This window comes from Salmo salar, chromosome ssa13 (assembly GCF_905237065.1).
Source record: "Salmo salar chromosome ssa13, Ssal_v3.1, whole genome shotgun sequence".
NCBI lineage: Eukaryota > Metazoa > Chordata > Actinopteri > Salmoniformes > Salmonidae > Salmo > Salmo salar.
In genome coordinates, this window is record NC_059454.1 from 95296042 (window position 1) to 95311933 (window position 15892).

At 41.4% G+C, this 15892-nt stretch overlaps 1 pseudogene; it reads left to right on the top strand.

The window, feature by feature from the left end:
• Nucleotides 1-10555: 10555 nt before the first annotated feature.
• On the top strand, nucleotides 10556-15153 carry LOC123726102 (dentin sialophosphoprotein-like; annotated as a pseudogene).
• The last annotated feature ends 739 nt before the right edge of the window (nucleotides 15154-15892 follow it).

The following is a 15892-nucleotide window of genomic DNA, read 5'->3' on the forward strand; positions in this document are numbered from 1 at the left end:
TTCAACTATGTAAAGAAAAAAGTATTTAATAAGATTATTTCATTCATTCAGATCTAGGATGTGTTATTTTAGTGTTCCCTTTATTTTTTTGAGCAGTATATATATAGTAGAGAATCTTAGCATTACATGTATGTTACTACATCCGCATGACCATATGTATGTAATCCTACAGTGTCCATGTGGTTTGGGAGAAGAGTAGAGTTACAAATGAATGGCTCTGCAACTGGGCCTCACCCTGAATGAGCTAGAATAACATATATTATATACCCATACTAACATAAACAATAAACCGAACCTGAAAGACACGCCAAACTAAACATATTACAAGTGTTTTTCTCTCTTGAGTATAATCATTGTGTACTGTGCACATGAGAACATATTTATTCATCAACCCATATCAAATTTTACAAACGTATTCATCAACTTCAATTACAGCAAGAATGTCCCAACAACCCTGAACCCAATCCCAGACAGTGAATGTTTGGCCTATTGCACTCTATTTTCATACTGCATGGTGGTTAGTACTGTTAAGGAGTGGGTGAGCTTTCTCTCTCTCTGCCGGCAAGGGGGAAACAATATTATTTTAAGAGTTGATGCAGACCCTAAATTATGTTTAAAAGTCATGTTGAATCTGCATTACAGATGTAGGATCTTAATTTGATAACCCTGTTGCAGGAGAACTTTCCTGCAATGCAGGAAATGTAAAACGTGTAGTGTATTTGAGGTTTAAAAAGCCTTCTGAAGTTTGTAATTTACACCTACAAATATCAGACTTGATTTTCCCCTTACGAAACATTTTATCAACCCCAAAAATGTCCATTAATTATAATCCACATAATAATTCTCATTTGCTGTTGCTGCACGATTATTTTCCTGCTGTAGCAAACTGTCTCAAATCAAGATCCTACATCTGTAGGTATAAGACAGAGAAAAAGATTGGGTGTACGGTAAACCAGTGTTTCCCTCAATACCACACATTTTTGTTGAAGCCCCAGACAAACTCACCTGATTCAACTCATTGGGGGCTTGATCATTAGTTGACAAGTTGAATCAGGTGTGCTTGTCTGGGACTACAATAAAAATGTGTACAGTTGTGGGTGCTGGAGGACTGGAGTTGGGAAACACTGCGGTAGACCATCAATAGACTACAAGGAGACAATTCAGGCAAAATTGACATTGACAGTTGAAGGTCAAATTAGTATTTTTTCAGGATTTTACTCATTCTCCAATAAAAATTAATAGTCCACAAATACATCTAGTCAGCTGAAGAGGTGGGCTGATGGTGGCTTGTCTGACTCCAGATTAGTGACACCATGGAACCACGTCCTGGGTTCCAGGAAGTGAAGCACACTGTAGGGCAAAACCAGAGACAGGAAGAATGGCAGTCCAGTCACTGTGGAAACTGGGGGTGGAAACCAAGAATATTGCAGACATGAAGACACAATCTGAGCTGTGTGTGAGGCCTGTCTCAACCAGAAACTGTATGTGGGATCATAGAAAACAATGACCTAAGATTTTCGGCTACCTCAGACAAGTACAGTACATTCATGACGTTCACAAAAACAGACCTGTTGTTTCTGCATTAAAATATATTTTTCTGTCAAGATTTCCAGATTTCCTTGCAGAGACTGAAGAACAACAAGATTCAACATTCTAGACACTTTCCGGTTCTATGGTGTGTGGGCTAATTGAAAAATGGTGCCACTATTTTTATAGTTTTTCTCCAATCCAAAATCATAAATTAAAAAGTTTTTCAAAGTAATATGTGACTAAACTTGAAGAACTTTTCAATCGTTTTACGTCTTGTTCCGAGTATAAACATTTATAAAAACGAATGTCAGAAATGATTTGTTTTTGGGTGCCGGTTCTGTCCCATACAAAGTCAAATTGAGCGCAGATAGTTTTCTAAAGGCAAGAACTATGGCTCCTCTGTTTAACAGTGTTTCCACATGATTCATTTTATTATTCTTATTGTGCTTTCTGTTTGTATTGCAACAGTAAAACCTTTGAGTGTTTTACATTGTGACATCTTCTGAGAGGGAACACCAAACATATAAAGTTGAAGTCTCATATACTGCACAATATATTTCTGTAGTTATTTACCCAAATAACTGTATACCAACTTAGCACAAATAATCAGAACAGCGCAACTGTTATTCTACAGTCAACAACAAATGTTGTTCAATAGGCCATAGAATCTGATGTATGCGACAGGGCTTGACCTTGCGAAAGTGCAGAGCTGGTATGCTGCTCACACTTGTCCTTAATCTCATTTCTCTCCAAACACAAATTGACATGAAATTGCCTGTTGTTTGGAATATACTTAGTCTAGGTTAGGGCAAAGACCTCTATCTCAGACAAACTGCCATTGACTTCATTCACTCTCTCCCACTTGCACAAAGAACTGAGTACAGACTCAAGGGCACGAGGCGATGTTCCCATTAGGTCTCTTTAAGGGTTTCAGCCAGACGTTATCACACTGATGTTCTAAGAACGTTCTAGGAACATTAAAACCTGACGTTAACTTCAGGACCATAAAAGGATGTTCAGTACAGGTCCCGGTTTGGTCGCAGCATAACGTTATAATAAGGTATTCTGATGTCCATTACAAAAGTTTATGAAAAGGTTCTTATTTGGTTCTGATAGAACATTGTCCGTGGAACATTCAATGACCACAAGGAGACGTTTCATGATGGTCAAGGGGACGTTGCATGATGGCCCCAAGAGAACATTCTTGGGGCCGGACGTGCTACCTGTCCCAGACCTGCTGTCCCAGACCTGCTGGAACCCTGACCTGTTCACCGGGCTTCTACACCTGCATTGCTTGCTGTTTGGGGTTTTAGGCTGGGTTTCTGTACAGCACTTTGAGATATCAGCTGATGTAAGAAGGGCTTTATAAATACATTTGATTTGATTTGATTTTGGAGGACCTTTGTCTAGTTCTCTGTAAGTTACCAGGACGCCACTGAGGACCATATCAGGACCTTTTTTGGACGTTCTCAGGACTTTCATTTTACTAATCATTAGGATGTTGCATGACGGTCCCAAGGGAACATTCTCTGCGGGACCATTTGGTCTAGTTCCCTGTAAGTTACCAGGACGCCATTGAGGACCATATCAGGGCCTTTTTAGGACGTTCTCAGGACTTTCATTTTACTTGTCATTAGCACGTCGCATGATGGTTGTAAGGGAACGTCTCTGCAAACAAAAATGTGTTGTTAGGATGTCCGAATAACGTAACAAAGCGGTCGCCTAAAGTGGTCAAGACAATGTTTCATGGTCCCCTGAAGGTTTTGTCCAGTTCCCGGTTTGTCACCAAAAAAATTCAATTCCAGGGGACCATGACACAAAGTCCTAAGAACATCCAAAAAACCTCCTTGGGAAGTCCCGGGACAAACCGGGAACTAGACAAAATCTCCAAGAGACCATGACACAACGTCCTGACCACTTTAGGCGACCATTTCGTGACCTTCTGGGGACGTCCTAACGACCCATTTTTGTTTGGAGGGTAAAGATAATAATAACCTTTCCCTTGGTGCAGTCCCACAGACCAGTTTGACACAATTAGTAACATAAATGTTATGTATATAATCTCCTGTCTTTCAGTATGTCACACTATAGATATATTCATTTCTAAAAACTCTACCCACTACCCAAACACTTCTATAAACCTATGGGGGCTTATGGAGACATTATGAAGACATTATGTGGTTAATATGTCTCACCTGCAGTATGACACAGACTAACATATAGTAACACACACAAGCACACACGCTGTCACGACTTCCACCGAAGTTGGTCTCTCTCCTTGTTCGGGCGGCGCTTGGCGTTGCCGAGCCGTCTTCTAGCCATCATCAATCCACTTTTCATTTTCCATTTGTTTTGTCTTGTCTTCCCACACACCTGGTTTCAATTCCATCGTTACATGTTGTGTATTTAACCCTCTGTTCCCCCCATGTCCTTGTCAGGTATTGTTTATTGTAAGTGCTTGTGCACGTTATGTCTGGTGTGCGACGGGTTTTGAACCCATTTATTGATTGTTCTGTTTTCCGGTGGTTTTTATTATTAAACTGCGCCGTTGGAAACACCGTTTTTGCTCTCCTGCGCCTGACTTTTACACACACACACACACACACACACACACACACACACACACACACACACACACACACACACACACACACACACAGTTAATGACTACTTGGCCTGTACTGGGTTCTTCCACTGTATAACAGTTAGTGCAATACCACATTTACAGGCTTTAGGTCTACAGCGGGATCATCCCTCACTGTGAATCAGCCCCAACGAGACCACATCTGATCTTTGCCACCAACTATAAACACTCTTGTGTAGTTTTTTACGATAACAAAAGTTGATGGCTTGATTCAATATTCCATTAAAACACTACACAATCTGCAAAATGCATGTATGTTACAATGAGTTTAAATAATATTTCCAAACTAAATGACCACCGGGCCTAAGGTGCATTTAACAATGTCTCTGCCTGTTGTTGTACATGGGTTCCACTTCAACGAATTACATCAGCTTCATAAACTAATGCTGTGGATCATGGCTCAATTGGAGCCATGTGTTTTCCCTGATTTCAGTTTTGCTTTAAGGCAGCCAAACCGCCAGCGCTGCATTGACCAGACTAGGATTACAGTAAGGTCCTTAACATGCTCTGAGGAGACCGTAAAAGTGGATCTCCTAGTTCTAATGCAGACTTTCCACAAAGGATATAAAGAATAAGGGCTGGGTGGTCCAGTGATGTGATATCCTCTCTCTCTCTCTCCCTCGCTCTCTCTCTCGCTCTCTCTCCCTCGCTCTCTCTCTCGCTCTCTCGCTCTCTCTCTCTCTCTCTCGCTCTCTCGCTCTCTCTCGCTCTCTCTCTCTCTCTCCCTCGCTCTCTCTCTCGCTCTCTCTCCCTCGCTCTCTCTCTCGCTCTCTCGCGCTCTCTCTCTCTCTCTCTCTCGCTCTCGCTCTCTCTCTCTCTCTCTCTCACTCTCTCTTTCTCTCACCATCTCTCTCTCTCTCTCTCTCTCTCTCACACACTATCTCTCTCTCTCACACACACGCACACACACACACACAGCGTTGTCTATACTGTGTAGTTACAGTTTTTCTCAATTGCTAAAACACAATTTCTGAAACCTTGCTCCATTTCCTGAAAACATTAAACACAAAACCTCATCTTCAAGCACTATTTACATAAACTCTGACTCCTCTCGCAAAATGAAACATTTGCCTCAAAACAGTTTTACCTGTGTTCAAAATCAAACACTGCTCTCAAATCATAAACAAAGTGATCAAAATGATATACACTCTCAAGCAGTCAGTAAACAATACACCGAAAAATAGAAAACACATTGTTCAAAACATACAATTCTCAGGGAGAAGTACATTTTTAATCTAAAAAAATATTCATATTTTTCCGTCATTGTCTTTTGATGAACGAAAACATGTTCTATCATAGTAGCTCAAAATTGATCAGAAATTAATACTCTGCTTTGCGCTTTGCAATTTTGTTTTTTGTTCTTCCTCCTCCTTGTACCCCTATTTTTACAGTACTGTACCCTGCTTCTCACAAAATTGTCCTTTGTCTCTGTGATACTGTAATTCTTGTTCTTTGTTGATATGAACCTGCAACCAGTCAAAATCTATTGAGCAGTCAGTACTGTTAATAAATGGAAAGCACAATGTTCAGGGCCATACAATTTGTCCATTGTACAGTATACAGCCTACAATGCACTGTACTACAGTATACAATACTAAAAGGGACAAAAATCAAAGAAGTAAACATGTGATCAATGTGCTTCTTCTTGTCTTTGGGCTGGGTCAGGCCAGAGCACTTCGTCAACATCACAAGCAATATTGTCACTCCTGAGGCAACGGGGGAAGAAGCCTCTTGTGTGCCGTATCCAGCCCTGACATGATGCCTCACCTATATCACCACATGCTAAATCCATGGCTTGCAGCAGATTTACTCTGGTGTAGGGTTGTCTATCATACACTTTCCATCTCCAAGAGGTGAAAAACTCCTCAATCGGATTCAGGAAAGGCGAGTATGGAGGGAGGTACAAGTTCATAAACTGCCCATTGATGTTAAACCATTCCCTTACCTGAGCAGCTCGGTGGAAACTGACATTGTCCCACACTATCACATAGGTGGGAATGGGATTCTCATTTAGTTCTTGACCCTGCTGCTCTTGAACCTGCTGCTCAAATAAAATATCTCTTAGATTGGCAATAAATCTTAGAAGGTGCTGGGTGTTATATGGCCCGAGTGTAACATGGTGATGTAGAACACCATGGTTGCTGATAGCAGCACAGATTGTGACATTGCCACCTCGTTGACCAGGGACTTCAACAATGGCCCGCTGTCCAATCATGTTTCGGCCTCTCCTTCTCCTCTTTGTTAGATTGAAGCCTGCTTCATCGACAAAGATGAACTCATGGGGTCTGTCCAAGGATTCCAAGTCAAATATTGTCTGTGTAGAAATACAATATACTGTATGTAGGATTTTGTAAGTCGTACAGAGACAGTGCTATACTGTAGAGTACAATTAGGCCTACTGTATGCACTTCTGATTCACATACATTGTATGTGCTGAAGAGTAATGTCATTCACATATAGTAGTATGTGTTAGTACTGTAGACAATCTGGATTACAGTAAATGTTTCTGAATGTACACTTACTTGCACATACTGAGCTCGCAGTTCTTTCACTCTTGGTGAGTTGAGCTCAAAAGGTACTCTGTATACTTGTTTCATTCGCATCCTGTTACGATGGAGGACACGGTCAACTGTGGAAATGCTCACACTGTCGATTCCCTGGAAGTGTGTGTTGTCTTGTATCACTCGTTCCTGGATTTCTCTGAGTCGTATTGCATTATCTTGAAGGACCATGCCAACTATAACGGCCTCTTGCTCCCAAGTGAATATAGCTGTCCTTCCACCTGCATGTGGCAGCCTTGCAATTCTTCAAAAAGTAGTTGTGCAGTTACAAAACATATTCATGCAGTACAATACATACAGTGATTAACTTTACAAATGTCTATTGAAACAGCTGCATATAGTGTAGTACAGTAAATTTGCAATTACAAAAATACAGTAGTATACTGTACCTGTTCTCTTCTCTGAATGTCCTTACTATGGTAGACACAGAAAATCGGCTCAAATTGGGTTGCACTCGAAGTCCTGCTTCCCTCATTGTCAGTCCATGGACAAGAACATGGTCTGTAACTGTTGCTCGAATTTCATCAGATATTTCCACTCTGTCTTCCTCTTCCTCTTCATCCTCCTCTTCCTCTTTCTTGCCCTCCTCTTCCTCCTCGTCGCCCACCTCGCATACGCACTTGTCCTCGTCCTCTCATTGTTTCTTCTATCCATTCTCAGACTTTCTCCTTCCCACCTTCAACAACCTGTTTGCTCTCTGAACTGACTTATATTGGTTGTGTCGCATCATTTGAAACAGGTTAAACAATTTTGAGTGGTTGTGTTCAATCAATGACATGTGTTCTCTATTTGGATTTGATTGTTGCCACTTGTGTTTACCAGTATGGATGACATGTGCATTAGAGTGCAGAATGTGTTTTAAGTGAGATCTACAAATTGTGTTTTACCATGTGAAATGGTTTAAGGTATTGACAACAGACTGCATAATTAGCTAAATGAGTCCAGGCAACTGAGAACTTTGTTCAGCCAATGGGTTTTAGTGTTTTAGCAATTGAGAAAAACTGTAATCAGATAATAATTTGCCTTATGTGTCATATTATGTTGCAGTTCTAACATTTGAATATCATTATTTGTGGTGGCGGTTAGAATCACTTCATTTGAATATCATTATTTGTGGTGGCGGTTGGAATGACTTCATTTGAATATCATTATTTGTTGATACCAATGTTAAAGTACGCACTAGAGCAGGGATGGGCAACTGGTGGTCTGCCCCCATTTGTAAGCCCGCGGACCAATTTGACCCCAAAAATATATATATTTTTTTTTGTGGGGGGGGACTCACTAAGAGAATACACAAGGTGCAATTTCAAAATGCAGTCAATTAGTCGAATTACTGACGGTGATCATCAGTTATCACATAAAAAACTGCAAAAATTTGCCTCCACCCTATGGCAAAATATGTAGAATTGCAGGAATTGAGTTATAAAATTGTTAAATCTTCTCTCCGCTCCATGGAATGTGTAGAATTGCAGCAAACTTACTTTAAAATGGCAACATTTTCTCTACACCTCATGAAAAAATGTGGAGAATGGCAGGAAATGAACTTTAAAACTGAAATGTTTTCTCTTCGCTGTCATGAGGGGGGTTGCTAAAATGTTTTGCTCGCAAAACATTATGATGAGTTCCGTTTTTTTGTGGCTCTCACCACATCAAAGTTGCACATCCCTGCATTAGAGCCTCAAGGTACTGTAGGTGTTGACGTAATGATTGGTTCAGGCAGAAAGGGAAGAAAGTCTGTAATCTTGTGGTGCTATAGGGGTGTTAGAGGTGTCTTGATGTTCAGTTTCTGGTGAACCACTGGTTGATTTGATATCAGACACACGTAAAAACATCTCAATAAGAATTCCAGACACAACCTGAAGAAGATTGAACTGTTGTGACATGAACACAAACGAGGTGAAAAACGTAACAAATGCAGCATGTCTCGACTTGATGCATCCACTCTCAAGAATTCCAGACATCTGTCTGGGAGTTTCACTGTACATGTCTGGTGTTGTGCCTTGTCTTCCTGTTTAAAAAATGTTCCTCCACTTAGTGAGAGATGAATACACCCTGAACCATTCCACTGAACATGCGAAGCCACTGGAGGCTATTTTATTATGATATACAGTAAGAAATCAAGCTGTAGTGGATTACATGTTAAGTACTATAGCAGACTCAACATGTAGCAATGCATACTCCAGTGAATATGTCAGACACCTGTCAAACATTAATATAGACATCCAGACAAGTTAAATGCAGGGTTAGGATAGATAGTTTGACAAAGAAACTAATCAGGGATGCTACCTTAATTTCATACCTACTACTTTAATGGGTTGTTTATTTCACTGCTCTCCAACTTTTAGGAGAAGTATGTTCTAGAATTCAGAGAATACATAGGTGTCTGGAAGTTCTCCTCCTCCGAAAAATGATTACTCCATCTCCTTGTACTCTCCATACAATATACAGTGCCTTCAGAAAGTATTCTTACCCCTTGACTTATTACATTTTTTGTTACAGCCTGAATTCAAAATTGATTAAATTATATATTTTTTTCTCACCAATCTACACACAATACCCAAATAATGACAAAGTGAAAACATGTTTTTCTACATTTAAGCTAATTTATTGAAAATTAAATACAGAAATATCTAATTTACATAAGTATTCACACCCCTGAGTCAATACTTTGTAGAAGCACCTTAGGCGATTACAGCTTGGAGTCATCTTGGGTATGTCTGTATCAGCTTTGCACATCTGGATTTGGGGATTTTCTTCCATACTCTGTGCAGATTTTCTTAAGCTCTGTTAAGTTAGATGGTGAGTGGCGGTGAACCGAAATCTTCCACAGATTTTCAGTGGGATTCAAGTCTGGGCTTTGGCTGGGCCACTCAAGGCTGTCCCACTCACATTCTTGTTCTGAAGCCATTCCAGCATTGCTTTAGCTGTATGCTTGGGGTCAATGTCCTGTAATAACGTAAATCTTCACCCCAAGTCTAAGGTTGTTTACATTCTGAAGCAGGTTCTCATTAAGGACATGTCTGTATTTAGCTCAATTCATTGTTCCCTCTATCCTTACCAGTCAATCAAGTAGTAAAATCTCTACCTGATTATTATTGAAAAGCCTGTGTAGTAAAGCTGGAGTGTTTTGACTACTTATTTGCTACCAACATCAAGTACTGAAGTAAAAATCTCTACCTGATTATTACTGGAAACCCTACTGTTTTCTTACCTAACACTACAAAACCCTACTTGTGTATCTTGAGTAGTGCATAAACTACACATTCAATGCACAATTCCTACATGCCTCTAGATTGTCACTACTGTACAAACAGGTTTTGTGTAGTAATTCAGTAGTACTTTTCACGAGGACACTGCAATAACAACAGCTAATGGGGATCCTAATAAAATAACAAATAAACACATTCATCTCCTCTTTGACCTTGGCTGTTCTTTAACTTTGGCTTAGTGATTATGTAAGGAGGATTACCTTACAAACCAACAGTAATGTTTTGGTACTTCAATCATGGTTCATCTGCTACACAATTCTTCATCAGTAATAAAGCCAAAATGTCTTCATTTTGTGTTTTCTATCATAAATAAGTACTGTCATGTATCTCAATTTCAAAGGGCTTGTGTCCTTTCTAACAATACAGGATATGAGGGATTATTTTCTTCCTCTGTCTTGTCAATTGGTGAATGTTAGCATTGAGTGGCCACACCAACCACAGGAAGAGTGGGAGAGGAGAGGTGGGCCAGAAGTGGTAAACATCACAAGACACATCTAGCCCTGCTGCTATTGGCTGGAGCTGGAGGCAGCCGGGTTTATAAGCCAACCAGCAGCCTCCCTTCAGCAGCATCCATTCACATCCAAACTGAACTGTGGTGTTCCTCCTTTGGCATCCAAGAGAATACTGAGCAGCTCTCCTCTCATCCTCCTGATTAACTACTCGAGAGCAATCCTGTGGATTCTCTGAAGAACAAGTCGAGGTAAATAATGGCTTTCACTTGTATAGATGTTGGTGCTTCGTTTCTATAATCCTCTCCTGTAAAAGCTCAAAGAAAATTGTGGCGAATTGTTTTATATTTTGTGCAACTCAAATATCAATTATTTTCACAATTTTAAGAAATCTGGGAGACACTCTTCTGCACTTATAATCTATCATTCTGCAGTCAATGTGTCAATGTGTTGGACTTTTTTTATGTACAACAGAATACACGCAGTATTCTGGTTAGTAATAATAATGAAAAAGAAAATAGAGCTCAGTAGCCTGGTGTAACAATTAGTTTGTGTTATTACACATTCTCTCTATACACCAGATATGTATATGCCCTTGAACCTGATAGAGTGAAATAAATCATAAACTAGGTTTTATAGTGTTGGAGTGATGAATGTGAGCGTGACAGCAGGAAGAGGAAGCTGTGGCCTCAGCTCACAAATCCACAGCTAATTTGTTCTCAGCTAACTGACTCGTACAGTCTGTTCCAAGACTAAGCCACAGCATTTAAAGGGCTGCTGTGAGGAGAAATAATAATAACAGCAAAACTGACAGGCTGGATTAGTTACTTCTGAAGTCAGATCTCATCTACACACAACATCCCACGTTGTTTCTCTCGCCTCCGTCTGTCGACACAACAGATTTCTGTTCTAGAACCCAAGGATCTAATGAAAAAAGTAGAGTTGGCTTTCAAAATAAAGCTGAGGGACGTTCATCATGTTCCCTGCCTCCCTGGACCAACTGTGGTCTTCCAAACTTCCACTTTTAACTTGGGGAATTATACACTATGCAGAGATCATTATAGGTATAGCTAAAATACTGCCTGCTCAGAGTTATACTTGATGTAATGTTGTTCTAGCTGAGAGTAGTTGAGCTGGAAAACAAGGGAGACGTTCATGCATGGGGTTAGGCATTAAAAAAAATTGAATCAAGTTAAATGTTATTTGTCACTTGAGGCGAATAAAACAGGTGTAGACCTTACAGTGAAATGCTTACTTACAAGCCCAACAATGCTTTAAGAAAAAAATTAAGAAGTGTTAAGTAAAAAATTGAAAATAAAAGTAACAAATAATTAAACAGCTGCAGTAAAATAACAAGCAAGGCTATATACAGGGGGTACCGGTACAGAGTCAATGTGCGGGGGCACCGGTTAGTCGAGGTAATTTAGGTAATATGTACATGTAGGTAGAGTTAAAGTGACTATGCATAGATTATAAACAGAGAGTAGCAACAGTGTATAAGAGGGGTCTGGGTAGCCCTTTGATTAGCTGTTCAGGAGTCTTATGTTTTGGGGGTAGAAGCAGTTAAGAAGCCTTTTGGACCTCGACTTGGCACTCCGGTACAGCTTGCCATGCGGTAGCAGAGAGAACAGTCTATGACTAGGGTGGCTGGAGTCTTTGACAATTTTCAGGACCTTCCTCTGACACCGCCAAACATAGAGGTCCTGGATGGCAGGAAGCTTGGCCCCAGTGATGTACTGGCCGTATGCACTACCCTCTGTTGTGCCTTGCAGTCAGAGGCCGAGCAGTTGCCATACCAGGCAGTGATGCAACCAGTCAGGATGCTCTCGATGGTGCAGCTGTAGAACCTTTTGAGGATCTGAGGACCTATGCCAAATCTTTTGTCTTCTGAGGGGGAAAAGGTTTTGTCGTGCCCTCTTCACGACTGTCTTAGTGTGTTTGGACCATCATAGTTTGTTGGTGATGTGGACACCAAGGAACTTGAAGCTCTCAACCTGTTCCACTACAGCCCCGTCAATGAGAATGAGGGTGTTCTCGGTCCTCCTTTTCTTGTAGTCCACAATCATCTCCTTTGTCTTGATCACATTGAGGGAGAGGTTGTTGTCCTGGCACCACACTGCCAGGTCTTTGACCTCCTCCCTATAGGCTGTCTCATTGTAGCTAGGCTGGATGTCATTAGTTGGGATGGAAGCCCATTTTGTCTGCCAACGGTTAGGGACTTTAAAAGGAGTGCACTTCCACCAGAGTCCTTCCACTTAGCTATGGCGGAGACTCATAAGGGCCCATGGTTGGTATTCTCCCTGTATAGTAATCAAGGCTTTTAGGGTTTAAACATTACAAGGCAGGACTTCACAGGCACGTTTCATGTAAAATCAGTCTAATTGCCTCCCATTCAGGCATTTCTGCTGTAATTTCTGCTTTTATTAGGATACCCACTACCCGACGCCAATGGCGACGGCTAGTCTTCCTGGGGTCCGACACATAACGAAAAAAGACATTACAGACAAAAAGACTTTACAAATTGAAAAAATAATGTATCACATTTTCACATTTAAGAAGGTGTTAAATGTAGCCTACACAGTAGCCTACACAACAGAGTTTGTATTTTCAGTTCTCATCATTTTGGTGGCTTTCATGATTCTTTCTTTTTCATGATTATTATTTTTTAGATACACCTTGTGACAATGAAGGCTGCAATTGTTTTCGTCCTGCTCTTTGCAACGGTCCTCGGTCGCCCGGCGATACGCTCGCTCAGCTACAGTCCAGAGAGCTCAGAAGAACTGGTGAGTGTTCCTTTTATATGAGAACATACAGTATATATTGAAAAGACAGTCTGACAGAGAGACAGATGTGTACATTGGTATCAACTTAAATTCCTGTTCATGTTGTCAGGTGAAACCAGCTCCAGTGCTTGGGATAGCCCCAGCAGAACTTACTGAGGTGGCCCCTGTACAGGTAAGAGCCTCTTTCAGCAAACATTCCTTTATAATCTGTAGGTGTGTTGGCATTGACATTTATTAATTTGCCCTGTAGGGAAAACTGCATTAATATGTCCGTTTTTATTGGACTATTTTTATTAAGAATGTAGATACCCCTACAACATCAGACGAGAGCTCCGACGAAGATGAAACAGAGGTAAAACATAATTATGTTGTAGCATAAGTAAACATAAGATGCTGAATCAATCTTACACCTGATAGAGACAACCATATCTGTGCTTTTGATGGATGTTACTTGATACATTGATTGATCCTGTTTTTCTATTCTCCAGGGAGCTGATCCTACTTCAGACCCAACATCGGACAGCACAGCATCAACAGACAGCGCAGACAGTGCAGACAGCAATGAAAGCAAGGACAGCGCAGACAGTGCAGACAGCGATGTGAGTAATGCACTATGTATAAAACTACTGACAGCTTATATGTAGGATATATTGAGTCACTTTTTATTTATAGATGCATATGTAGTTATGGCCCCAGTAAGTCTACAGGGCCACACTGAGACTATAGCCACACTGAGACTATAGCTTGTAGTTCAATGAAGACATCTAGCTAATGTTGACAGACGGGAGCGTTTCACCAAGCTCTTATTTGAACTTTATATCTTATAAGAGGTTATGTAAAACTAAAGGTGTTGTTGTGATGTGGTGTGTTTTCAGGACACAGACGAGTCCAGTGAGTCAGAGGAGGCAGACACCACCGCTGCCCCTCTGACAGCTGAGCCCACCGTAGAGCCCACAATGGCTACCACTGAGGCCCCCATTTATGACGACGGACGTGGAGACAGCATGGGTTACCCCAGCGACCACAAGAAGTCTATCATCTACGTAGATACTAACAACATCGAGAAGGGACCCTCCCCTTACAAATCCTATGGAAAGATGGATGAGGGCATGTATGCTGGCAAAAGGTGTCTGTCTACGACACCGGGCTCGGAAACGAGATTGAGAAGACGATGACAGTGTTCAAGGTACATTTGTTTCTCCTCTGTTTTAGAATTCTCCATTTCAAACTCATAGGCATTATTTCCTTTCATTTAGTTTTGGAAGTTGAGCTAAACATCCTTCCACCGCCTCTCTCTCTCCCCCTCCAGGCCCTGCAGGTGCATGATTTGACGGAGGAGGACACCAGCACCCTCGACGTGGAGAGCCAGGTTCTGGACGCCTCCAGCGGGAAAGCCGAGGAGCCCAGCCTGCGCCAGGCACATGTCGGCGTAGCCAGCCAGGACAGGACCCCCTCTGAGAGCCCCGAGAGCCAGAAGGCCAAGAGCCTGGAGAGTGATGCCACCAGTGAGCGCACCAGTAGCGCTAGCAGCGATGGTACTAGCGAGAGCACCAGCACCAGCGCCAGTAATGAGACTGACAGCAGCAACAGTAGTGAGGAGGCTACAGCCAGGCCCGGGGCAGCAGACAGCGACTCAGCAGAGAGCAACGAGAGCCATGACAGTGACAGCGACTCGGCTGAGGAGGCGGCCACAGTGGCTACCATCACAACCGATGCTCCCGTCGTCATCACTGCCAAGTAAAGGCCTGTCTCTCTCATCCTGCTGCTGTCGACAGTGAAGAATGCTACCAGCACCTGGAAGGTGCTCTATGACCCTGCCTTAGGAGGAGAGGTCAGAACGGAGAGAATAACGGAAGACACATAAGCACAATACAGGGCCCTTAGGGTCTGATACAGTACAACAATAATACATGATAAGATTCATACTAGCCATCTCATCATGACATATAGAACAGTCAATTTTGTTCAATTGCACAATTATTTACACTACATATTGTTTGTCCCATTTTTACTGTAATAATGTATAACGTTGTATCATTCCTAAATACATGCATTCTTTTTTCATAGAACTCATAGTGGGTGTGTTATTTCACATGTGTATACATTGTTGTGTCTGCTGAGCCATTGAGCTCTGTGCATAGTATGTAGAGACTCCAGGGGGATTCACAGTGGTGTTCACCAGAGAAACCACAATCCATCATTCAGCGTCATTATGAGCTAAAATATGAACAAAGGCCCTGTCACAGTAAACATGCTGGATGTAAAATAGAACTGGAAAAAATTACATTTTGAGTCTTCAAATTAAGTTGTTCATAGGTTGTTTTTCTCAACGTAACATTCCTTACTCTATTGTCTGATGAGGTGTTGTCTCGGTCAGGAGGAAGCTGGAGTTCACACATAACTCAAGCTGTGCCATGATCCCTTGGTGGTGTAGTGCAACAAATAGCCACAAGACAGCGCTGTAGGAATGGATAAAATCACTGTCAAAATCCCACTGTTAATCACACACTCCATCTCACTGAACACTCACTCTTTTCCAAGCATGGAGTACACTAATACACTAATCATCTATTATGACTGATCATACCAAGAACTAAAACTTGATAACAGTAATCAAAAATATAATCAATTAAGAGACATCTTTTCTCTTTTTAAG